The sequence below is a fragment of the Schistocerca cancellata genome, chromosome 8, assembly GCF_023864275.1.
Source record: "Schistocerca cancellata isolate TAMUIC-IGC-003103 chromosome 8, iqSchCanc2.1, whole genome shotgun sequence".
NCBI classification, from domain to species: Eukaryota; Metazoa; Arthropoda; class Insecta; order Orthoptera; family Acrididae; genus Schistocerca; species Schistocerca cancellata.
Genome location: NC_064633.1, coordinates 391,476,144 through 391,502,856, shown reverse-complemented (window position 1 = coordinate 391,502,856; position 26,713 = coordinate 391,476,144).

Below are 26,713 nucleotides of genomic sequence, written 5' to 3'. Positions count from 1 at the left end.
CATGATCTCGATTTTTATAATACTGAAGTTGGTACCGATGAAACAGAATGGACATAAATTATTCAGTTACAACATGATATTGCTTGAAACTAGACATCTCATTTCGTACTAGTCATTGTTCTTAAGCTTTCTGCATTAGCCGCTATTGTGGTATTCAGGTTTTCGCTTTTAATTGTAGTTTTGTTGTTCATGTCACAAGCATATATTCAGATAAAATGATTGCCGTTTTTTGTATCTTTTATAGCTTCTGTCCTTATGTGAATCCAGACAAATGAACGTGTTATAAACATGATTTGCATGTGAACTGAACTAGCACTTTCTGACGGTATACAACATTTTCTATGCGTTCAACCTTGAATGAGACTGGCTCACAGACTTATTTAAAATTACACCAATTATTTTACATACGAAATTGTAATTACAATATACCGCGACGTTAGCGGCATAATAATGACGTCAGAATTCAATACGAACAAGAAGATTTGTCAGTTCGATCTGGACAATTATTAGCAGAGACTAGAAATGTATCGAGAGTTAATGCATCTGTGTCATCTCAGAAGGAAATGGATATTCGAGTAATGGTATGGTAGAAACACTAAGGGCAGTTCTTTTTTATTATTTGCTAATCTCATTTCATTATAATTTCGCAATGAAATGTAAGATTCGATCACTAGTTCTTGAGTGAAGTACATCAAATAACACAATTATAGCCATGGAAGTTGTGTATCTACATATATAGTGATAGGGTTCTTTTAAATACCAGTAAATAAACGTCGGTAAAACTACAGCAACAACAAAAACAACAATTACTACTACTATTCCAGCTGCTATAAACAATAATAACAATATAATGATTATAATTATTATCATTATTATCGGATTGGCCTGCTGATGATCACTTGAAATAACTTGTGGCCACTTTCTTTTATCCTTTCTATCCTTCCAATAAGTTTCTTTTCTTTGCCTATGTTGTTTTATTCTTTCTTCCGACTATATTGCGCTTGACTTTTCTTTTACTTTCTCTTGGAACGTCTTGAAATTTTTTATTTATCCTCAGAACTTTTCTCTTTCTGCTGTTTGTTCCATCGTTATTTTCATTTCCCTGAGATCTGTTTTAAGTTCTTTGTTACACGTTAGTGAAGTTTTTGGATTTGTGTCCAAACAGTTAAGAATTCATTTCATTAAAGTTTTTTTCGTGTAGCCTTCAGGGTACCCAGAGAATACAATTCTTCTCTTCCTCATTCTGTCTAATATTCGCTCTACACTTTTATAAATTTCTTCATTATTTCATAATTTTCATTTTCCTCAATCATATTTTGGTTTTCAAAATTTGCTGATTATTTTCCATTTCTTGTTTTCTGTCTCACCTAATTGTTTGACTGTATCCAACGGAAGGCGTTTTAATGCATTCTGGCCTACTGAAAGCGTTGTAGCATCAGAGTTCCGCACTTATGAATAAATATTCCTGTTATGTAATATTTTTACTAACTGAAAACACAACTTCCAGATTACTTTCTCAAGCTGAATTACCGAGCGAGGTGGCGCAGTGGTTAGCCCACTGGACTCGCATTCGGGAGGACGACGGTTCAATCCCGTCCCCGGCCATCCTGATTTAGGTTTTCCGTGATTTCCCTAAATCGTTTCAGGCAAATGCCGGGATGGTTCCTTTGAAAGGGCACGGCCGATTTCCTTCCCAATCCTTCCCTAACCCGAGCTTGCGCTCCGTCTCTAATGACCTCGTTGTCGACGGGACGTTAAACACTAACCACCCCCCCCTCAAGCTGAATTAGATTCTTTGTCCAAGGCATATATTATTTCGTCTTAATATATGAACTTTTCAGTCTTTTTTATTCCTTCGTACTCAATTTTCTTGTGTTTCGGTGCCTCTTTTGTATCTGAAATATACTCTGCTTTTCGAAAGATTCACATAAGTCTATTTTTGAAGTTGTCTGATGTAGCAGATTTATCTGCTTTGCAGCGTTTTCTATAAATGAAGCTGAGAGGGAAAGTGGGGACAATCCATCTCCTCGTCTTACATCAGTTTTTACGTCGAAAGCCTAGGAAACTTCACCTGAAAATTTAATTTACTTTATTTTGTATTTGTTTGTATGTCTTTTATGATTGGCACTGATTTGTGGTCATTTCCAAACGTTTTTAAACTGCTGAACAATATTTCCCTGTCATACAAATCATAAGCTTTTTAGAAGTCTACGAAAGTCATATATATACACTCCTGGAAATGGAAAAAAGAACACATTGACACCGGTGTGTCAGACCCACCATACTTGCTCCGGACACTGCGAGAGGGCTGTACAAACAATGATGACACGCACGGCACAGCGGACACACCAGGAACCGCGGTGTTGGCCGTCGAATGGCGCTAGCTGCGCAGCATTTGTGCACCGCCGCCGTCAGTGTCAGCCAGTTTGCCGTGGCATACGGAGCTCCATCGCAGTCTTTAACACTGGTAGCATGCCGCGACAGCTTGGACGTGAACCGTATGTGCAGTTGACGGACTTTGAGCGAGGGCGTATAGTGGGCATGCGGGAGGCCGGGTGGACGTACCGCCGAATTGCTCAACACGTGGGGCGTGAGGTCTCCACAGTACATCGATGTTGTCGCCAGTGGTCGGCGGAAGGTGCACGTGCCCGTCGACCTGGGACCGGACCGCAGCGACGCACAGATGCACGCCAAGACCGTAGGATCCTACGCAGTGCCGTAGGGGACCGCACCGCCACTTCCCAGCAAATTAGGGACACTGTTGCTCCTGGGGTATCGGCGAGGACCATTCGCAACCGTCTCCATGAAGCTGGGCTACGGTCCCGCACACCGTTAGGCCGTCTTCCGCTCACGCCCCAACATAGTGCAGCCCGCCTCCAGTGGTGTCGCGACAGGCGTGAATGGAGGGACGAATGGAGACGTGTCGTCTTCAGCGATGAGAGTCGCTTCTGCCTTGGTGCCAATGATGGTCGTATGCGTGTTTGGCGCCGTGCAGGTGAGCGCCACAATCAGGACTGCATACGACCGAGGCACACAGGGCCAACACCCGGCATCATGGTGTGGGGAGCGATCTCCTACACTGGCCGTACACCACTGGTGATCGTCGAGGGGACACTGAATAGTGCACGGTACATCCAAACCATCATCGAACCCATCGTTCTACCATTCCTAGACCGGGAAGGAAACTTGCTGTTCCAACAGGACAATGCACGTCCGCATGTATCCCGTGCCACCCAACGTGCTCTAGAAGGTGTAAGTCAACTACCCTGGCCAGCAAGATCTCCGGATCTGTCCCCCATTGAGCATGTTTGGGACTGGATGAAGCGTCGTCTCACGCGGTCTGCACGTCCAGCACGAACGCTGGTCCAACTGAGGCGCCAGGTGGAAATGGCATGGCAAGCCGTTTCACAGGACTACATCCAGCATCTCTACGATCGTCTCCATGGGAGAATAGCAGCCTGCATTGCTGCGAAAGGTGGATATACACTGTACTAGTGCCGACATTGTGCATGCTCTGTTGCCTGTGTCTATGTGCCTGTGGTTCTGTCAGTGTGATCATGTGATGTATCTGACCCCAGGAATGTGTCAATAAAGTTTCCCCTTCCTGGGACAATGAATTCACGGTGTTCTTATTTCAATTTCCAGGAGTATATATATATATATATATATATATATATATATATATATATATGTGTGTGTGTGTGTGTGTGTGTGTGTGTGTGTGTGTGTGTGTTTTCGACTGCCGTTCGTGTGTACCTGAATATAAATTTCAAATGGTTCAAATGGCTCTGACCACTATGGGATTTAACATCTGAGGTCATCAGTCCCCTAGAGCTTAGAACTATTTGAACCTAACTAACCTAAGGACATCACACACAACCATGCCCGATGCAGGATTCGAACCTGCGACAGTAGCAGTCGCGCTGATATAGACTGAAGCGCCTAGAACCGCTCGGCCACCGCGGCCGGCCTATTAATTTCAGGTTTAAGATTGTTTGCTCGCAGTACCGCTCTTTCCTAAACCATCGTTTTGTGCTATCCTAACTGCTGAACCAGTTGACTTTCCAGTAAATTTTGTAAAGCTTCTGAAATAACGATATAAGTCACTAAAAGGACAGAAATTCCTCTGGAATTGTTGGTGTCAGTTTTTATTTCCTCCTTGTATTTTTTGACTGTGCCAGCACCTACAATTTTCTAAATTTCAGGAATTAATGAATCTTCCCTGTGGACGTTACCATTCTTCAACTCCTTAGTGACATTCAGGATTTCATCCATTTTGAAGGAAGGGGGTGGTTCTGTGTTTGTGTAATTCCAGTTTGTGTAAGTGCTGTCAATACCTCTCTCTAGAAACGTTTCTCTTGTTTCCTCATTACTTAACAACTTCTTGAGACAGTTCGTTAAGATTTAAAACTATTCTTAGTTATTTATAGCTCATTTTTCAATCAATTAAGATGGGAAAGCATAAGCTAGATGGCTGGTAGGTTTGGAGACGTTTTAAAGTTTTATGGAAGTTGCAGTTTATTCTTATTATTAATACCGTCACAATAACTGAGGAAATGGGATTAGGAAATACATCAGATTATCGTGACATTTATACGTATGGTCAGTTCCACACGTTTTAATAAATTTGGAGTCGAAAGCCAAGTCATCTAGTTTCAATTTCTTCCTGTGTGGAGATTACCACTTTAATGTCAGATTATTCATGTTCTTTAATTGTATACATTGAGCAGACCATGCAGACATCATTATAAGGCTCTTCATTTGATATATTCGGTTTTATGAAAGTATTCCACGTGTTGACGACAGTTTTGTGAACTTTGTGTTCATTAGCCTAAGGGCTGAGATTAAACAGCGGCTTTAACATAGGAAATAAGTCACCACAATGTTCTACATGTGAAGCTTCAGGTACACTACTACATGCAATAAGTTTCCTTCGTTACCGAAAGAGTAAACGTATGTAGCGAATTTATTTTAGTTGCCATGGATGAAACAGCACCGTTCATTCATTCTAGAAAGTGTATATCACTTACACGATGTACTATTTTTTCAAAGGTTTTATTCGCCATAGGTTTTTCGAAGATCTTCTAGGTAACGTAAAGGATCACAATTACAAAATTAATAAAAATTATGGGACTAGACCTTCGTTTAGGAAGCAAAAGTGAGGAGACCATAGCAGCAGTTAAAATAAGAGATTTTTATTTTGTTGAGAAAACTGCAGGTCCTGAATTTTTCAGTGGTTTCTGTATGAGAATACCTTCACAATATAAAAATAATACAAAACTTTAAATTTGATATCACGTCCCGTACCTATCACAGAACGTACGTCATTGGACAGAGACCAAAGCCTTATAGCATTGGATTTCACTCCATTACCTAAAAAATTTATTAGGAGGAAGAAGAAAAATACATCTTTTCAAATTCATAATTATTAGAGGGAAATGTAGATTATGCTTAATTTGAACAGTGTATTTGGGATTAGTACCATTTCTCCAACACAGCTATTGTCTATTGAAAACAAAATCCATTAGCAAAAATGTATACCGTGAGGCTGTATTTAATGCTTCCAATTCCTTTACGAGATGCTTACTGGGTGTGCATGTGAAACATATAGTTCTTAGTTGAAGATCATTCTTTAAAACTGTTCATGAAACATTAGTAAGTATATGAAACCACCAGAATAATCTGGGTGTGTATTTACTCCAGTTCCTTCAGTCCACTTTATCCTTCCCCTTCTCTTCGTCCACCTCCTGCATCCTCCGCACCCTTTCACCTCTAACCCTCTCAGTGTCTATTTACTGGTCCCCTCTCTCTCTCCACCTGCTCCACCCCCAACTATCTGTTCCTTTCCAAAGTGTCTATGTACTCCTCCCCCACTATTTGACTCTCCCATCTGTCTAATTGTTCCTTCCTCTCTATCAATCTGCTCCTCCTGCCTCTGCCTATCTCCCATACCATCCTCTGTCCCGATCTCCACCTATTTCCCTCTCTGTATCTCACCTGCTATATCTACTCCTCCCCCCTCTCTGTCCATCTTCGGTACGCACTATCTTTGGCCAGTTCCTCCTCCCCACTTTCTCACACCATCTCATCCTCAATTTTCTCTCTGTCCAGCTGCTGCTTTTCCATGATTTTGTCCATTACCTCTTCCACGTCTCACAGCCATCTCTTCCTCCACCCTCAGTCCACCTCCCCCTCCTCCTCCCTCTATCTCCTCTTGTTTCCTTCCAATGTCTAACCCCTCCTCCCCCTCTCATTGTCCATCTCCTCTAATTTCCTTTCTCTGTCCACTTAACCCTATTTCCGCTTCTGTCCATTGTCTCCCCCCTCACATCAGTGGCCATGTCCACATTGCCCCTCTCTGTCTGTCCATCTCTTCCTCCCTCTTCTCTCTCTACGTTATCCCCCCTCCACCCCAAACAGGTGCTCGCTGGTTCTCAGCACCACACTATTTCTTTCCAAATAGTAATATGAATAGCTGAAATCGGTCCAGGCGATTAGGTCTTGTTTTGTACAGGTTCTGCCTGCATACGCAGATATAACACTTATTTAATATAAATTTCATTTCACATCTTTCACCTGCACCTCTTGTAGATTTTGCCTTCAGTATCGTTCTCTCGCTACTCAACACTTATGACGTAGTATCGCTCGAACCTTTCGCTGTAATGTGATATAACTATGTAAATACATTCAGCGGTAAATGTGGATACTATATGAGAAATGTGTTGTGAATATAGTATTATAAAAATAATAACTTAAAAGGTCGTGCATTACAGGGCAGTTTTACTGCATGAACAACAAAAATGTAGTACACGGTAAAATTTCTTACTTTCGCCAGCTTCAGAGGGGTATCAACGGGGAAAAAACTTTTTAAAAAACAGAAATTGTGTATAACGTTAGTTGCAAATCACTAAGTGCTCTCACCATCAAATATTGGATTATTCTAGTTTTGGTATTCACGTGTCTCATCCCATTGGTAGGTGGCTCCTGCCTCTGCAGCGATTATACAGACACACACACACACACACACACACACACACACACACACACACACACACACACACATATATATATATATATATATATATATATATATATGTGTGTGTGTGTGTGTGTGTGTGTGTGTGTGTGTGTGTGTGTGTGTGTGTCAGAAAAACCAAGGATCCGTGCGTTATAAACGTGTTTCTACATCTGAATGATTACTTATATTCAAATTTCGCGCCAGTTGCATAAGAGTGGCGCTAGTAGCGCCACTATTAGGATGCAGATCAGTTTAGGGTTACATACATGCTGTTACGGCCGTTAAGCCTTCTGCCACCGAGCAGTGTCAGCAGTGCGCAATTGGCAGCATTACTGCATTTACTAGGCAGCTTTGTATTTTAATAACCGTTTAAATTTTGTGTCGAATTGCTTGTGCTCTCTGTAGATTAGGTCAGACGTTCTTTGCACAACAGTATTTAGCATGGAAAGGGACTGCGACTGCTGTGTTCGGATGCTTCAGGCAATGTTGGCTTCGGTCACACAGCTTGAAGCTGTTGCCAATTGGCATCACTGAGGGGGTCCAAATGGGGGTTTGTCCGGGACGGCCAGCTCGTCCCACGTATCACCCAATCGGACTACGGCTTTGGCTGCCCGGTATACTGCCCACATTGAGGCTGACCCCTCACCAGTGGTAGAGTGGGAGGTAGTCTCGAGGGGTGGCAGGGGCGAAAGACATACTGGAGGGCTGAACGGAAGGCCTCTCCAGTTTGTCTGACAAATCGGTTTCAGCCTCTGTCTCCGGCTGGTACTGATCTTCGGCCGGACATGGCTGTTTGTCCTGTTCCAGAGGTCCCTCAGTCTGCAAGATCCGGGCGGTCGCAGGGGGTGGGCTTACTGGTAGTTGGGAGCTCCAATGCCAGGCACGTAATGGGGTCCGTTAGGGATATGGCTGCAGGGAGGGGAAGGAAACCAATGTGCACTCCGTGTGCATACCGGGGGGGAGTCATTCCCGATGCGGAAAGGGTCCTTCCGGATGCCATCAAGGGTACAGGGTGCACCCATCTGCAGGTGGTCGCTCATGTCGGCACCAATGATGTGTGTCGCTATGGAACGGAGGAAATCCTCTCTGGCTTCCGGCGGCTATCTGATTTGGTGAAGATTGCCAGTGTCGCTAGTGGGATAAAAGCAGAGCTCACCATCTGCAGCATCGTCGACAGGACTGACTGCGGACCTTTGGTACAGACCCGAGTGGAGGATCTGAAACAGAGGCTGAGACGGTTCTGCGACCGTGTGGGCTGCAGATTTCTCGACTTGCGCATTAGAGTGGTAGGGTTTCGGATTACGCTAGATAGGTGAGGAGTCCACTACACACAGCAGGCGGTTACACGGGTAGCAGAGGTTGTGTGGCGTGGACTGGGTGGTCTTTTAGGTTAGATGGCTTCGGGCAAGTACAGAAAGGGCAACAGCCTCAAAGGGTGCGGGGCAAAGTCAGGACATGCTGGGATCGAGCAGCAATCGGTATTGAAATTGTAAACTGTCGAAGCTGCGTTGATAAAGTACTGGGACTTCAAGCGCTGATAGAGAGCACCGAAGCTGATATCGTTATAGGTACGGAAGGCTGGCTGAAGCCAGAGATAAATTCTGCCGAAATTTTTACAAAGACACAGACGGTGTTTAGGAAGGATAAACTGCATGCAACCGGTGGTGGCGTGTTTGTCGCTGTTGGTAGTAGTTTATCCTGTAGTGAAATAGAAGTGGATAGTTCCTGTGAATTATTGTGGATGGAGGTTATACTCAACAACCGAGCTAGGTTAATAATTGGCATCTTTTTCCGACCTTCCAACTCAGCAGCATTAGTGGCAGAACAACTGAGAGAAAATATGGAATAAATTTCACATAAATTTCCTTAGCATGTTGTAGTCTTAGGTGGAGATTTCAATTAACCAGATATAGATTGGGATACTCAGATGTTTAGGACGGGTGGTAGGGACAGAGCATCGACTGACGTAATACTGAGTGCAGTATCCGAAAATTACCTCGAGCAATTAAACAGAGAACCGACTCGTGGAGATAACATCTTGGACCTACTGATAACAAACAGACCCAAATTTTTCAACTCTGTAAGCGCAGAATAGGGAATCAGTGATCATAATTCCGTTGCAGCATCCCTGAATTTCGAAGTAAATAGGAATATATAAAAAGGGAGGAAGGTTTATCTGTTCAGCAAGCGTAATAGGAGGCAGATTTGAGACTACCTAACAGATCAAAACGAAATTTTTCTGTTCCAACACTGACAATGTTGAGTGTTATGAAAAAAGTTCAAGGTAATCGAAAATTGCGATTTAGACAGGTTTGTGACGAGTAAAACTGTGAGGGACGTGAAAAACCCACCGTGGTTCAACAACAAAGCTAGGAAGCTACTGAGAAAGCAAGGACAGCTTCATTGCTAATTTAAACCGACTTGACAAAAAATCCTAGGAAGTTCTGGTCTTACGGTAAATCAGTAAGTGGATCGAAACAGCGTATCCAGGCACTCTGGAATGATAATGGCATTGAAACAGAGGATGACGCGTGTAAAGCTGAAGTACTGAACACCTTCCTCCAAAGCTGTTTCACAGAGGAAGACCACACTGCAGTTCCTTCTCTAAATCCTCGCACGAATAAAAAAATGGCTGACGTCGAAATAAGTGTCCAAGGAAAACAAAACAACTGAAATCACTCAACAGAGGAAAGTCCACTGGACCTCACGGGATACCAATTCGATTCTACACAAAGTACGCGAAAGAACTTGACCCCCTTCTAACATCCGTGTACCGCAAGTCTCTAGAGGAACGGAAGGTTCCAAATAATTGGAAAAGAGAACAGGTAGTTCCAGTTTTCAATAAGGGTCGTCGAGTAGATGCGCAAAACTATAGGCCTGAACCTCTGACATCGACCTGTTGTAGAATTTTAGAACATGTTTTTTGCTCACGTATCATGTCATTTCTGGAAACCCAGAATCTACTCTGTAGGAATCAACATGAATTCCGGAAACAGCGATCGTGTGAGACCAAACTCGCTTTATTTGTTCATGAGACCCAGAAAACATTAGATACACTCTCCCAGGTAGATGCCATTTGCCTTGACTTCGGGAAGGCTTTCGATACAGTTCCGTACTGTAGTCTGATAAACAATGTAATAGCGTACGGAATACCCGACCAGCTGTGTAGCTGGATTGAAGAGTTTTTAGCAAACAGAACACAGCATGTTGTTCTTAATGGAGAGACGTCTACAGACGCTACAGTAACCTCAGGCGTGCCACCGGGGCGTGTTATGGGACCATTGATTTTCACAATATATATAAATAACCTGGTAGATAGTGTCGGAATTTCCATGCGGCTTTTCGCGGATGATGCTGTAGTATACAGAGAAGTTGCAGCATTAGAAAATTGCAGCGAAATGCAGGAAGATCAGCCGCGGATAGGCACTTGGTACAGGGAGTAGCAACTGACGCTTAACATAGACAAATTTATTGTATTGCGAATACGTAGACAGAAGGATCCTTTATTGTATGATTATATGATAGAGGAACAAACACTCGTTACAGTTACTTCTGTAAAATATCTGGGGGTATAGGTATGGAACGATTTGAAGTGGAATGGTCATATAAGATTAGTTGTAGGTAAGGCGGGTGCCAGGTTGAGATTCCTTAGGAGAGTCCTTAGAAAATGTAGTCCATCAACTAAGGAGGTGGCTTACAAAACACTCGTTCGACCAATACTCGGGTTGACAGAGGAGTTAGAGAAGATCCAAAGAAGAGCGGCTCGTTTCGTCACAGGGTTATTTGGTAAACGTGATAGCGTTACGAAGGTGTTTAGCAGACTCAAGTGGCAGACTCTGGAAGAGAGGCGCTCTGCATCGCGGTGTAGCTTGCTGTCCAGGTTTCCAGAGCGTGCGTTTCTGGATGAGGTATCGAATATATTGTTTCCCCCCACTTATAAATCCCGAGGAGATGATTAATGTAAATTTAGAGAGATTCGAGCGCGCACGGAGGGTTTCCGGCAGTCGTTCTTCCTGCGAACAATACGCGACTGGAACAGGAATGGGAGGTAATGGCAGTGCCTTATAAATAGCCCTCCGCCACACACCGTTGTGTGGTTTACGGGGTATAGATGTAGATGTTGATGTAGATGTAGATGTTCACTGTCCTTTCAGATTCGGCTTGGCAAGCTGATTGAGCTGTGTTACTGCTCAAGTTACATGCTAGAGAAACCAAAACAGCAATATAACCACAGCTACCCAAAGGAGATAGCACTGGTAGCAGTTACTTCTGTAAAATATCTGGGAGTATGCGTGCGGAACGATTTGAAGTGGAATGATCATATAAAATTAATTGTTGGTAAGGCGGGTACCAGGTTGAGATTCATTGGGAGAGTCCTTAGAAAATGTAGTCCATCAACAAAGGAGGTGGCTTACAAAACACTCGTTCGACCTATACTTGAGTATTGCTCATCAGTGTGGGATCCGTACCAGATCGGGTTGACGGAGGAGATAGAGAAGATCCAAAGAAGAGCGGCGCGTTTCGTCACAGGGTTATTTGGTAACCGTGATAGCGTTACGGAGATGTTTAACAAACTCAAGTGGCAGACCCTGCAAGAGAGGCGCTCTGCATCGCGGTGTAGCTTGCTCGCCAGGTTTCGAGAGGGTGCGTTTCTGGATGAGGTATCGAATATATTGCTTCCCCCTACTTATACCTCCCGAGGAGATCACGAATGTAAAATTAGAGAGATTAGAGCGCGCACAGAGGCTTTCAGACAGTCGTTCTTCCCGCGAACCATACGCGACTGGAACAGGAAAGGGAGATAATGACAGTGGCACGTAAAGTGCCCTCCGCCACACACCGTTGGGTGGCTTGCGGAGTATAAATGTAGATGTAGAGATAGGAAGCTGGGATCTTGGCTGATGGACAAATTTATGGTTGCTACATAATTTCAATTGCAACTAAAGAACAAGTTTCATTATTCCAGGATTATAGAATCAGAATAAGAATATAAAAGTTTAATTCGGACCTTTGTCCTCTTAAGAAAATATACAACTGACTTTAACCGTCTGCCCCTTCCTCTTTTTTTTTGAAAAAAAGAAAACAAGAAACAAAAAAAGAACAAATAGAATTACCAAAGATCAAGTCTTTAAATTTCGGACTCTTGTCCTTCACCAAACTTAGAAAAACTATGTGATTAGATTATGAATAATATAACAAACAGTATTTTAAAGATAATAATTAGATCTGGTTGCAAAAGCATCATAGACAGTCACCACCATAAGCACACTATCAAGTTCATTGCTTACTTAACAAAAATTTACACATCACTAATGATTCAACTTGAGTTACTTATGAAAAGAACTCGTCCGTCCCGGCGGACAGGCCGGATATTTAACTAATGGATGGGAGCGCGGCTTATACAGGGTGGTACTCGGAACAAACGAGTAGAAAGCAACCGCCAAACAATTTCGAAGATGATCAGGCTGCAAGCCAGGGCAGAAAACGCGTCGAAGACACACGCGATCTCAGCCTGCCCGCCAAGTCGACAAACCCCATCTGCCTCACATACCAGATCATTTCTGCAACAGCAAATAACTCACGTGGCAGACTAATTCAACTCGTGATTAAGATTTTTCAGAACCATGCAGGGCTTTCAAACTACTTGACTATCTATAACATAACTGAAAACCAAACGGAGACATTAACCGAATAAAAGGACAATTAAAATTACACTGACTTAACAGAGCTCTGCCCTTCATATTAAAAGACAGTCTAAAACCAAAACTGGGCGAAGAGCACACTAATTAACATACTACATCAAATTAACACAGCAAGGAACCTTTAAAACAAGCAGTAAAACTCTATTCCCTTTTGCAATGCCGAAATAATTACACTCCGCTCCGCGGAAACAACACTTGGAAGCCTGAGACTTCTTAAGTTCCGTATAACACTCTCTTATTCAAAACCACCCTTAACTGATCTCTGGTATAAGTTTCCATAAGTTTCACAAATCTTCATAGGTTAACAGCAGAATATGAATCATACGTAACTTAATGCTTCCAGTTACGCGATGAGAAGATGTCCAGCATGAGATGACGGGCCCGCCACCGTTTCGCACGCAAACGCGTCGACTAATCAGCACCGTACAACCGACGCGGCAAAATGGCAAGGACGGCGAGGACGGTGAGGTCAAGGCACAGTGGATCGAGATGAGGACCTGCCTTCAAAACATCTTGCCTCGTTGAACGCCGACCTGAGAAAGACCCCGGCCACACGCCATGCCGGAAAACCAAAGGCGGAACAGTCAGAGATACAAGACCAGACGAGTGTCGATATCAGCGGCTCACTAACGTCTGTCAACAACGCCTATCAGGCGACAAAGACGCCATTATTAAAACCTCACTTGTAGCACAGCAACATAGTGTCTCACACAGGAAATTTTCGCAGCATTATTGTTGTAGTTTTGGGCAACTGAGTAACTTTTACGTAATATTTTTGTCACTATTTTGTAAATACTTCATTAAGAATGAAAATGGATATGTAATGTAAATGCAATATCTAAAAAGGAGTTATGTAATAACATGGGGAAAGGACGCCGGTCTAGTCAGGGCGATTTGCTGTCGGCAACAGTCAAAGGGCATATTTGAAGTACTGAACACTGTTGCTGGACGGGATGCGCACAGTACAGGTGAATCTGGCGCGAGCTCTTGTGCAATACGGTCTGACAAAAACACTCAGGGGTAGTGGTTGCTAACGGCGTATAGTGGGGCACACTGCAAGGTACCAAACGTTTTCCCAGAAAACAGGAACACTAGGAAATTGTGTTATCAAATATTTCAAATCTCCGATGGTGTAGGTCGGTTATACACTGAGTTTGAACGATGTTGTGTAATAGGGCTACATGAAGCTCATGCCGGCCGGAGTGGCCGAGCGATTCTAGGCGCTACAGTATGGAACTGCGCGACCGCTACGATCGCAGGTTCGATTCCTGCCTCGGGCATGGATGTGTGTGATGTCCTTAGGTTAGTTAAGTTTAATTAGTTCTAAGTTATAGCGGACTGATGACATCAGAAGTTAAGTGCCATAGTGCTCAGAGCCATTTTTTGAAGCTGATGTTCGTTCTGCGATATTGCGGTATTATCGAACAGGAATGTACCCACTGAACGTGATTGCTGTCAGCGGTATTCACGAGGATGTACGGTCGCAAGGAGCTCAGGTTCGCGACGGGCGCTAACGCCCCCCCCCCCCCCCCCCCCCGGGAGGAAACCAAATGGTTCAAAAACTGTGTGCCGGACCGCGATTCGAACTCGGGACGGTTCGCAGGAGAGCTTCTGTAAAGTTGGGAAGATAGGAGACGAGGTACTGGCAGAAGTAAATCTGTAAGGATGGAGCTTGAGTCTTACTTGGTAGCTCAGTTGGTAGAGCACTTGCCCGCGAAAGGCAAAGGTCCTGAGTTCGAGTCTCGGTCCGGCACACAGTTTTAATCTGCCAGGAAGTTTCGTATAAGTTTGTGGTATCATGTAACATTCCGCCAGTGCGGACAGTATTTTCTTCGCGATACATTACCCGTGTTAAAATGGACCGTTTACCAATTGCGGGAAAGGTTGATATCATGTTGACGTATGGCTATTGCGATCACAATGGCCAACGGGCGTGTGATATATATGCTGCTCGGTAGCCTAAGCGACATCATCCAAGTGTCCGGACCATTCTCTGGAAGTACACTCCTGGAAATTGAAATAAGAACACCGTGAATTCATTGTCCCAGGAATGGGAAACTTTATTGACACATTCCTGGGGTCAGATACATCACATGATCACACTGACAGAACCACAGGCACATAGACACAGGCAACAGAGCATGCACAATGTCGGCACTAGTACAGTGTATATCCACCTTTCGCAGCAATGCAGGCTGCTATTCTCCAATGGAGACGATCGTAGAGATGCTGGATGTAGTCCTGTGGAACGGCTTGCCATGTCATTTCCACCTGGCGCCTCAGTTGGACCAGCGTTCATGCTGGACGTGCAGACCGCTTGAGACGACACTTCATCCAGTCCCAAACATGCTCAATGGGGGACATATCCGGAGATCTTGCTGGCCAGGGTAGTTGACTTACACCTTCTAGAGCACGTTGGGTGGCACGGGATACATGCGGACGTGCATTGTCCTGTTGGCACAGCAAGTTCCCTTGCCGGTCTAGGAATGGTAGAACGATGGGTTCGATGACGGTTTGGATGTACCGTGCACTATTCAGTGTCCCCTCGACGATCACCAGTGGTGTACGGCCAGTGTAGGAGATCGCTCCCCACACCATGATGCCGGGTGTTGGTCCTGTGTGTCTCGGTCGTATGCAGTCCTGATTGTGGCGCTCACCTGCACGGCGCCAAACACGCATACGACCATCATTGGCACCAAGGCAGAAGCGACTCTCATCGCTGAAGACGACACGTATCCATTCGTCCCTCCATTCACGCCTGTCGCGACACCACTGGAGGCGGGCAGCACGAAGTTGGGGCGTGAGCGGAAGACGGCCTAACGGTGTGCGGGACCGTAGCCCAGCTTCATGGAGACGGTTGCGAATGGTCCTCGCCGATACCCCAGGAGCAACAGTGTCCCTAATTTGCAGGGAAGTGGCGGTGCGGTCCCCTACGGCACTGCGTAGGATCCTACGGTCTTGGCGTGCATCCGTGCGTCGCTGCGGTCCGGTCCCAGGTCGACGGGCACGTGCACCTTCCGCCGACCACTGGCGACAACATCGATGTACTGTGGAGACCTCACGCCCCACGTGTTGAGCAATTCGGCGGTACGTCCACCCGGCCTCCCGCATGCCCACTATACGCCCTCGCTCAAAGTCCGTCAACTGCACATACGATTCACGTCCACGCTGTCGCGGCATGCTACCAGTGTTAAAGACTGCGATGGAGCTCCGTATGCCACGGCAAACTGGCTGACACTGACGGCGGCGGTGCACAAATGCTGCGCAGCTAGCGCCATTCGACGGCCAACACCGCGGTTCCTGGTGTGTCCGCTGTGCCGTGCGTGTGATCATTGCTTGTACAGCCCTCTCGCAGTGTCCGGAGCAAGTATGGTGGGTCTGACACACCGGTGTCAATGTGTTCTTTTTTCCATTTCCAGGAGTGTATTCAGCCACATGTGAAACGTCAACCACGACCTACAACAAATGAAGATGCCCAAGTAGGTATTTTTTTTTTTTTTGCTGTCGCGGCTAATCCGCATATCAGTAGCAGACAAATTGCGCGAGAATCGGGAATCTCAAAAACGTCGGAGTTGAGAATGCCACATCAACATCGATTGCACCCGTACCATATTTCTATGGTCCAGGAATTGCATGGCGCCGACTTGAATGTCGTGTACAGCTCTGCCACTGTGCACAAGAGAAATTACGGGACGATCACAGATTTTCTGCATGCGTTCTATTTAGCGACGAAGCGTCATTCACCAACAGCGGAACGTACACCGGCATAAGATGCACTATTGGGCAACGGAAAACCCACGATGGCGACGACAAGTAGAACATCAGCGACCGTGGCAGGTTAATGTATGGTGCGGCATTATGGGAGGAAGGATAATTGGCCCCCATTTTATCGATGGCAATCTAAATGGTGCAATGTATGGTGATATCCTACGTAATGTTCTAGCGATGTTACTACAAGATGTTGCATGGGGGCTTATTTTATATAAATAATGCAAATATTTTTAGTAGCTGTGAGTCCGATTACGCTGTTTCGTAAACGGCTGGCCCTGACTAGTTTTTGCACGCAATCTGACTGCATGTAACAACCACAAAGAATGAAATAAAATTTCAGTTAATACAATTAATTAATTAAGTCCCCAGCAACTATAAAACCTACGAAACCAACAAAGCACAAGTGTAGCTGTTCTGTATGTGGTAGTATGACTCAACGCACATCTGGCACGGTTCTTCTTCAACAAGACAAGAATTTTTAAATACCAATTATACTGACGTGATAAAAGAAAATTAGAAATACTATAATTGTGCAAGAAAACCAAAATTACACTCTAATACAAGAACACAAGCCAGATGCTTTGTTGACTGAACCTGTAATGGCACATTATTCAGGACACACAAATAATAAAAGAATAAAAGAAAATACCTCCATATATATTGACGAAATGCACTCTGACCATTACAATATCTCCATTAGAACAACATCTGCTATCTCTCCCATCAAACCAATGCATAAAACATGGAACAACACTCTCCACTACCACATCTCACTCTAACTTCAGCTACAAGCAGTGTCCACCACAACTTCTCGGCAAGCACTGCTTGCCGCTACGTCTCAATAATCACTGCCAGTGGAGGCGGCGGAACAATACTCTCTGGCGCGATTTTTGGCGCTGTGGCTCAGTGTAGCCACCTTTCATATGCCCTTCCTCCACGGGCTAGAATTTGATGGTATTTTTGTCAGCATTGTTGGTGAAAATACCACCAAATTCGTCAAAAAAAATACAGACAAAAATAAAAGATAATATTAATACGTAAGTATCATATAACTAGATAAAATTTTGGCTTTGCACTGACCTTACAATAGCCTAATATATAAAATACAGTAAGGAATACAAATTCTTTCATACATATGACTTTACATAATAGTTTACACAAATATCATGTGGTTAAACAATTCAATCGATAGCGTCAGCAATGACGAATATGAGCAGGTAAGAGTCTTATAACTTTTCACAAACAGTAATACACAAAAAATCAGTTTATACAAATATTCACATAAAATGTTTTCATAACAAGTGGTTGATAGTTCCAGCAGTAGCACCCAGCAATGTTGAGTAGGTGCAGACACCATCAGGTGAGATCATTTCAGTAGAAGCAGTCCATCAGTGGCACTCAGTATTGTGGAACAGGTGCAGACTCCAACAGGTGACATCATTTCAGTAGAAGCAGTCCATCAGTGGCACCCAGCAATGTTGAGAAGGTGCAGACTCCAACAGGTGATATCATTTCAGTTGAAGCAGTTCATCAATGGCACCCAGCAATGTTGAGTAGGTGCAAACAGCAACAGGTGACATCATCTCAGTAGAATCAGTCCATCAGTGGCATCCAGCAATGTTGAGTAGGTGCAGACAGCAAGAAGTAACATCATTTCAGTAGAAGCAGTTCCATCTGTGGTACCCAGCAATGTTGAAGAGGTACAGACAGCAAGAAGTAACATCATTTCAGTAGAAGCAGTTCCATTTGTGGTACCCAGCAATGTTGAAGAGGTACACACAGCAACAAGTCACATTTCTCAGTAGAAGCAGTTCATCAATGGCACCCAGCATTGTTGAGTAGGTGCAGACACCAGTCCATAATATTCACTATCACTAATCACACTGCTGATCAGAGTTTATCAGCAGAAATGAAACATGTCCTAGTGACACCAATCACGTAGAAAAAGTGCAAGTAACACTCCATAATATTCACTATCACTAATTAGACAGTTCATCAGCACTAATTAAACATTTCCAGGTGGCACCCATTATGTTGAACAAGTGCAGGTAACAGTCCATAATATTCACTATCACTAATCAGACAGTTCATCAGCAGAAGTTAAACATGTCCTAGTGGCACCAATCATGTAGAAAAAGTACAAGTAACAGTCCATAATATTTACAATCACTAATCAGACAGTTCAAGCATGAACAATAGTTTGAATGCACATACAAATGCTTTTACAATGCTCTTACACTAAACATACAAATCATAACAAACACACAAATGATATCAGATAATTGTCATATTACTATTACAAATACACAAACATCAGTAAACCTATAATATTTATGGGTGTCAGTGCAAGCCACTACAAACAAATAAAATAATATTTAGGAGATAGGTGGGTAGGATTAGGAAAGGAAAACACACAAAACACACTCACTCATCTTTCATCCACATTAAGTACTACTGTGTAATTGAATAGTGTTAACTGTGTGAATCCACTTCTGTCAAAATTTCATGTTCATCATGTGTATCAAGTAGTAGTGACAGCAATGTATAACAGTCAATAATAGTTAAGTCAATGTCATAGTCATCATGTCAAGACCAATGTTTGCCAAGCCAGATCAAAATGTACGGTTGCTGAACAACTGTCAGTGTGCCAAGATATGCAACTTCCTCTCTCCAAAAAAAAGTACATACTGCTTAGTGATTTAACAAAGTGTGTGTAGACAATCTTCCTTCCATTTTAGTGTTCTAGTCTGCTATCTTCATCCTCCTTGTTCCATATAGACCAACAACAAAAAAAAAAAAAAAAAAAAAAAAAATGCACCTCACTCATTTTACCTCTTATACACCATAACTCCAATCAACTTCATATAATCTCAATACCTCCATAATACCTCTTCAATACGTCGATACATATAAACCTTATTGCCAGTATCATTCCACTTTCATAACAACTCTTTCCTCTAGTCAGTCTCCTCGATCGAGTACAGATAAAATCCTAGGGCAAACCTCTTCATCCCATACAATCCGAAGACACACTGTCAACACACAACCTCTGTGTAATCCATCTGACCAAAATCTTCTACTCATTATGAATTATAAACAAAGAATGCATACATGACCTCTAACAGACTTAGTTCGAATAACTCTCAGTAATTAAGTACGATTACGGAGTGTGAATGATCCTAATATTTCACAGTGTGTACACCACTTCAAGAATTATGGCAAACAGAAGCAAACATGTGGAGTATTTCTTGTGTCAAGTGTCACTTCCTATTTCAATTGCTCACGAAAAATGCAGTGTAATAACTGTGTTGGTATGTCATGTCGTTAGCTTCCTTCCTATTGGCATACATTTATACAGCTTTCATAAAACCTCCAGCTCATGTGACTTCTATGAAGTTTCTTGTACTAATGTCATTCGTCGAATTATAGCAGTTCATTTTCTTATCTTAAAAATATAAAGCACTGAGCGTAAGCAAAACAAGCAATAGCGAGTAAATATACCAGTAGTGAACAGAATGTCAACAAGAGGATGCAGCACAATTCTTACAACGAGGCTTTGCCAAGCGAACAATCTGTAACTAATACCATAGTGTAACCTAAACTCTATGTTCATACACAGTACAACAGCATTTCTATATACAAAATTAAAGAGTAGTTGTGACAACAAACAGAAATGTATAAATATGCATTCCATATGCATAGCAGCAAACATATCTTACGTAATAAACAGGCCATCAGCATCGTATAATCGTAAGCAAATAAATGTTCATATGTAATCTTAATAAATAAACATGAAGGCGCAAGCAAATAAGTAAACATGAAGGCGCAAGCAGATAAATCACAAAGTATAACTTACATACCTAACCACATCAGCACAATTAATCAGGTGACAATTATAATTTAAATAAATGGGCACAGCAGGCACATAATTAAAAAATATGACATCAGTGAAAAAGCAGTGCAGCCAAGCGATGCATAATATACACAAGTTACAACTCAGTTCATTAATAATCATTGTCAAATCAGTTAACGTACGCAAGCACGTTGCTTCACAAGCAAATTCATAGAACATGTAATTAGCACAAAGTATGAATCACGTAATCGCGAGCAGCAAATTACGTCTAAAGTACGTACCTAAGTGGAAATATGTTACCTGAAAAATAAACTCAATTAATAGTTACCTTTTTTTAGTTTATAAGTTTCTTCATGGAAATTACATTCTTCCTGAAAATTTCTCTATAGCAAGTCGTCTTAACGTCGGAGACACACAGAATTTACCTGAAGTTCTTAAATATCTTATAGAACCGTTTCCTGAAAAATACTGAACGTTAGTAACATAATTTATCAAGTCATTATAGCTTTATACTGATTTTATTCGGAGAAAGACTGTGTATTTGTTTACGGCTGTCAGTGCATTCGCACTGAGCGCTCGATCAGCTGTAGGCACGAGACGTAGGAAGTGATTGTTTGTGGTCAACGACTGCCTTGTGCGGCGCGCAGACTTGACCGTTGCTTTGAGTATGTGCCGCCGCCAAAACACAGCGCGGTGTCCTTGTACTCTCCGCATGTTTACATGTAGCTGTTAGTTTCTCACAAGTATGTCATTCTACAAAAATTTTTCAAAAGTATATCATTCCACAAAAATTTTAACGTTAGATATATGATGTATTCCCTTAGAGCGTCGTGATTTAAGAGTTTCTACTTCGACAGTGTTATCATGAATAATTTTGTGAATTCTATATGGACCGTTATAAAGCAGAAAAAATTTCCGACACAAGCCTTTTCCTTTGTGAGACAAATGGTGAGACTTAATTAACACTTTTTGACCAACTGACAAAATTTTTAAACGACCAGGACGCTTCGCTGATTTCTCTCTTCTAGCAGCCGCAGATGCAATATTTTGTAGAGCCAGGTTGACAACTTCAGAATGCCGCAGTTTCCGTGAAGGCGGAAAAGGAACGATTTCAGAAATGCGATTTGTCGGTGCTTTGTTTTTTAATATCAGTATAGGTGGTAAAGAAGTTGAGTCGTTAGGAAGTTCATTCAGAATGTTTTGAAAAATATGAAGATACTGATTCCAAGTTCTGTGATTCTGATGACAATAAAGACGACACAATTTATTGATTTCCTTCATCCATCTCTCTGAAGCGTTAGATTGAGGGTGAAAAAGTGAAATGAAAATTGGTTTAATTTTACGACGCCGTAGAGTACGAACCCAAATTTTAGAACGAAACTGTGATCCATTATCTGATATAACCTTATCAACATGACCAACTTCCTTAAGAAAATGGTTAATGAAAGCATTAGATACTGAACGAGCTGTTGCTTTGCGTAACGGTGTAAAACACACATATTTTGATGTCAACTCCACTGCTACGAAAATGTACGCAAAACCATTAGTAGATCGAACCACTGGACCGAACAAATCAACTGCAGCTATGTCCTTTAATTTTGCTGGAATGATAGGAAACAACGGTGCTCTGTGAGAAACTGTCGGCGGCTTAGCCTTTTGACATAATTTGCATTTGGCAAGAACAAATCGAATACGTTTTTCCATATTATTGACGTAGCAATTTTCTCGTAATTTATGAAAGCATTTTCTGGGACCAAAGTGTGCATAACTGAAATGCGTATACCAAATCAGCTTATTAACCCACTCATCAGGAATACAAACTAACCAAACAGAGTTGTCGACCGATTTTCGTTGTCATTGCGAAATAAATAATGCTGTCTAATCGCTACGCTTTCCTTTCTCCTCCACTTCTCCTTAATGTCCTTCCAGATTGGATCCTTATTTTGCTCCTTAGCGATGTCCTGAAGCGAAGACGAAATAAAGTTCTCAAACGCAACACCTTGAATATACATCAAACAATAATTGTTTTCTTTGCAGTCCTCTTCAGCACTTTGTTTCAAACCCATAGGTGCACGTGATAAAGCATCGGCAACAATATTTGAAGAACCCTGTATGTAAACAATACTAAAATCAAACTCCTGTAGGTACAACGCCCATCGTGACAATCTGCCATGAGTTAATTTTGTCGACATAAGAAACTCCAGAGCTCGATGATCGGTGTAAACCTTAGTATGTCTGCCAAACAAAAATGTGCGAAATTTTGTAAAAGCCCAAACAACAGCCAAAGCTTCAAGTTCCGTAATCGAATAATTCTTTTCTGATTTCGAGAGAACATGACTTCCAAATGCAATAGTCTTTTGCACTACAACGCCGTTTTCTTCTATCTCTTGAAATAAATGTGCACCTAGGCCTTTGTATGATGAGTCCGTCGCCAAACAAAAATATTTAGATAAATCCGGGTGTGAAAGAAGTGGAGCAGCAACTAAAGCATCACGAAGTTGTTCGAATTCTGACTGAGCTTCCTCATCCCAACACCAATTAGATTTCTTTCCGGATAGTTCACATAAACGAGGTGTGGCCAAATTGTCCAATCTAACAAAGCGTCTAAGAAAATTACAGACACCAAGGAAACTACGAACATCACGTTTTGTGGTAGGAACAGCATAATTACGAATAGCGTCTAATTTTTCTGGATCAGGAAGAATACCTTCTGTAGAAATAATGTGACCGAGAAATTTCACCTGAGAACGATTAAATTCAGATTTTTCTAAGTTCACTGTAATACCAACTCTTGCAAAGATACGTTATAACGAATCCAAAATTTTGTTGTGCTCACTCCAAGAACGTTTAGCAATAAGAATGTCGTCAACGTATGAAGTAATGTTGTCACGAAGATAAACAGGTAAAATTTCATTTAAGCTGCGAATGAATGCTGCTGAGGATACAGTAAGTCCAAACGGTAATTTCCGAAACTGGTAACAGTTACCAAAGGCTAAAAAGGCAGTATATTTTCTACAATCAGGGTGGAGTTCTATTTGCCAAAAACTTGCGCGCATATCAATCGTGGATAAAACTTTAATTCCATGAAAATGTTGAAGAAGTTCATCTAAATTTTGTGGACGGTCAGTTTCAGGAATGATGATATTATTTATCTGTCTGGAATCCAGAACCAAACGAATTGACCCATCCTTTTTAAGAACAACGTGTAATGGGCTAGTATAAGGACTGACTGCAGGCTCAATAATGCCCTGATCTAACATGTACTGAAGTTCATTCTTAACCTTGTCTCTGTAAGCCAAAGGAATAGCGTACGTTTTCCCCCGAAATGGTGTGTGTTCTTTTACTTTAAATAAATATTGTAAGCCTTGTATAGTTCCCGTGTGATGACTAAACACTGTAGCATGTGAAGTCAAAATTTGGTGCAGCTCTTCTCTTGCAACGTCATCTGGCACTTCAGCTTTATTAACCTTTTCATTCATTAATTCTTCGCTATTAATTATGTCATCCATCGCGTCTCTGTATCTATTGTCATTGTCATGAATAAACACACTGTCGTCATAATGCTCAACGAAAACATCAGAAGTAAGAAACCTTAAACATTTTGTATCTGATTCAGATCTTGTTAAACACTCGAAAAATTTCAAACATTTCGGCATTCCGGCAACAGTCAAATTCACACTTCCCTCTTTAAAGTTCAAAATTGCCTTATGTGCGTTAAGAAACTCCATACCTAATATAATTTGTGTACTGAGTAATGGAACAATAATAAAATTAGCAGAAAATTCGTATCTTTGACAATTGAAATTTAGGTTGGTCTGTTGTTTAACCTCTACACCTTTTCCAGAAATCGCTCCTCGAATTGTAGTTTTAGAAATAGGTAACACAGGACAGGCAATAGTCCTTTCACATATACGAAAAACTGATTCACTAATGACGTTCAATGGGCTCCCAGAATCTAAAACTGCAGTGAACTTATTCTTACCCACACATACTTCAATAACAGGATGTAAAAATGCGTCTACATTATTTTCCTTTTCGTCTAACAAAATGTCTCTCATGTCTTCCAGGCGTACGTAGTGTAAAGCCGTAGTGTAATTACTTTCTGAACCGTCTATATTGCAGCCAGAAGCCGAAGCTGCTAGTCATTGTCGATTGTTTGCGTCACGTCTTTGATTATTCGCGTCATTTCGCGGATCCATTTCTACGATTTGCACTTGTCTCTCTGAAGTTCTGTCACGTGGAGGATGCCAATTAGGTCCCTCCTGTGTGTTAGATACAAATTCTTGGTTGTGTCTCTTATTAAAATTTCTGTTTTCCTGTCTGTCTGCATAGCTACTTCTTGTGTAATTTCGACTGTCACTTCTGAAATTATTGTTGTATCTACTACCCGGATTATTTCTGTAGTAAGAGTTTCTATTACTGTTTGAATAATTTCTGTCTTGATAATACCGATTACTGTTTCCGTATGATTGATCATTCCGGTACGAATTACCGTTATTATAATCGTCTGTGTAATTTCTGTTAGAACGTCTGTTATTGTCATAAGGCTGGTATCTATTGTCCTGTCTGTTACGTCTGTCATTGTCAAAATTACCCATATAACGCCCGTTCCGATCACTATTCCTTTTCTCTGAAAATCTATTGTAATTACTGTTACTGAAAAAGTTACAAGGAGTCGCGTCGTCGTTGTCATACTCAAGTTCTTGCAACAAAGTCTTAAAAGTCTCAATGTCGTCTTTACATCTTCCGGCTAAAGCAATTTGTCTTATGGATTGTGGCAGCTTAGTTAAACAAATGCGAATTAATTCAGTCGGGCTATAAGGGTTGGAAAGGAACTGATTCTTTCGAATCATGTCTTCAAAATATTCTGCCGGCGTGCGGAACTCAGACTGTTTGAAATTACGCTGCATAATCAGACTATGTTTGACTCTATCTTGCGTGTTTTCGGACCAATATGCCGATAGAAATGCATGATAAAAATCATTCAGATTATTACAATCTATAATGAGCGCGCGCATCCGCGTCGCCGGTTCGTTTTCTAAATATCCACACATAATTTCCAGTTTGTGACTTAGTGGCCAATTTGGTGGAAGTGCGTACATAAATTGATCTAACCATGCACATGGATGTATGTCATTCTTAGAATTGCGGAAGATCTTAAATTTCCGAACAGTCAAAAAGTGTTTATAGTCAAAGTTTTCGCCTCGTGGCGACAAAGACCTACCGCGTCTGTCCAAGTCCCGATGTCGATTATTGTCAAGTTCGCGCGCCTGGCGCTCTCTTGTTGCATCCCGTAAATGAAACAAATTATTTTCTTCAAACCCCTCTGCTATCTGTGATTCCAAATTTCTTTTGCTGTCTTTTCCTACAATTTCGCCTTCGATTTGTTTGAGTTGCTTTCGTAATGCCTCAACTTCCCTTTTGACGCGTTCATTAAATTTTCCCTGATTTTCAACATGCTTATTTACGTTCTGGTACTCTTCGGTTTCTGCAAATGGCAATGGTGCTGTATCATCTGAATCTCTGTCCCCATTTAAACTAAGACTTGTCAATTTATCTGAAATCTCCTCAACTCTTTCCGATAAATCACCTATTTGTTCTTTCTGTTTATTTACGTCTTCCGTAAGTGTCGCGACTCGGGTTTCAGTATTAACACATTTAGTAGTTAACTGTTCATACTGTTGTGTTAGGTTATTTAATCTGTCATTTGGTACAGATTCCTCGAGTCTCTCAAATATTTCTTCCTTATCTTTTGCACGTTGTAAATTTAACTCTGAAAATTTCTGTACTATCACGCGATCTCTTTCTTCCTGTTCTCTATCCTGTTCCCTTTGTCTAATCTCTACTGCAACTAATCTATTATTGTGAGCATTCAAAATCGGTTGTACCTCTTCTCTGATTTCTTTCTTTAATTCATCTTTCATATATTTGAAACATGTCCCTATTCGTGAATCTAACCGTGTTTCCATTGTCCCCATCTGCGTTTTTAATTCAGATCTAAACTGCAATCCCAGTGAGTCTAACCGTGTTTCCATTGTTCCCATATCAGTTTTAATTGTTCCTATCTCAGTTTTAATTGTTCCTATATCTGTTTTTAATTCAGATCGTAACTGTGATCCCACATTTAATATAGCGCTCATCAACTGCTCCATAGTAACTGTTTCAAAATTCTTTTCACCCCTCACATTTCCCACAAAACCAGCTTCCTTCTGCATAGCCATAAGGCCATCTGTGTTCGATACTATTCCAGAATCTTCTGTCGTTAATCTCGGATTCTGTGAAATTTCTGATTGAGAAAAATTTTGAAATGGTTCCGAACTATTTTCCCGACTTATTACATCGTTTTCCACTTCATTATTCATCACGCTG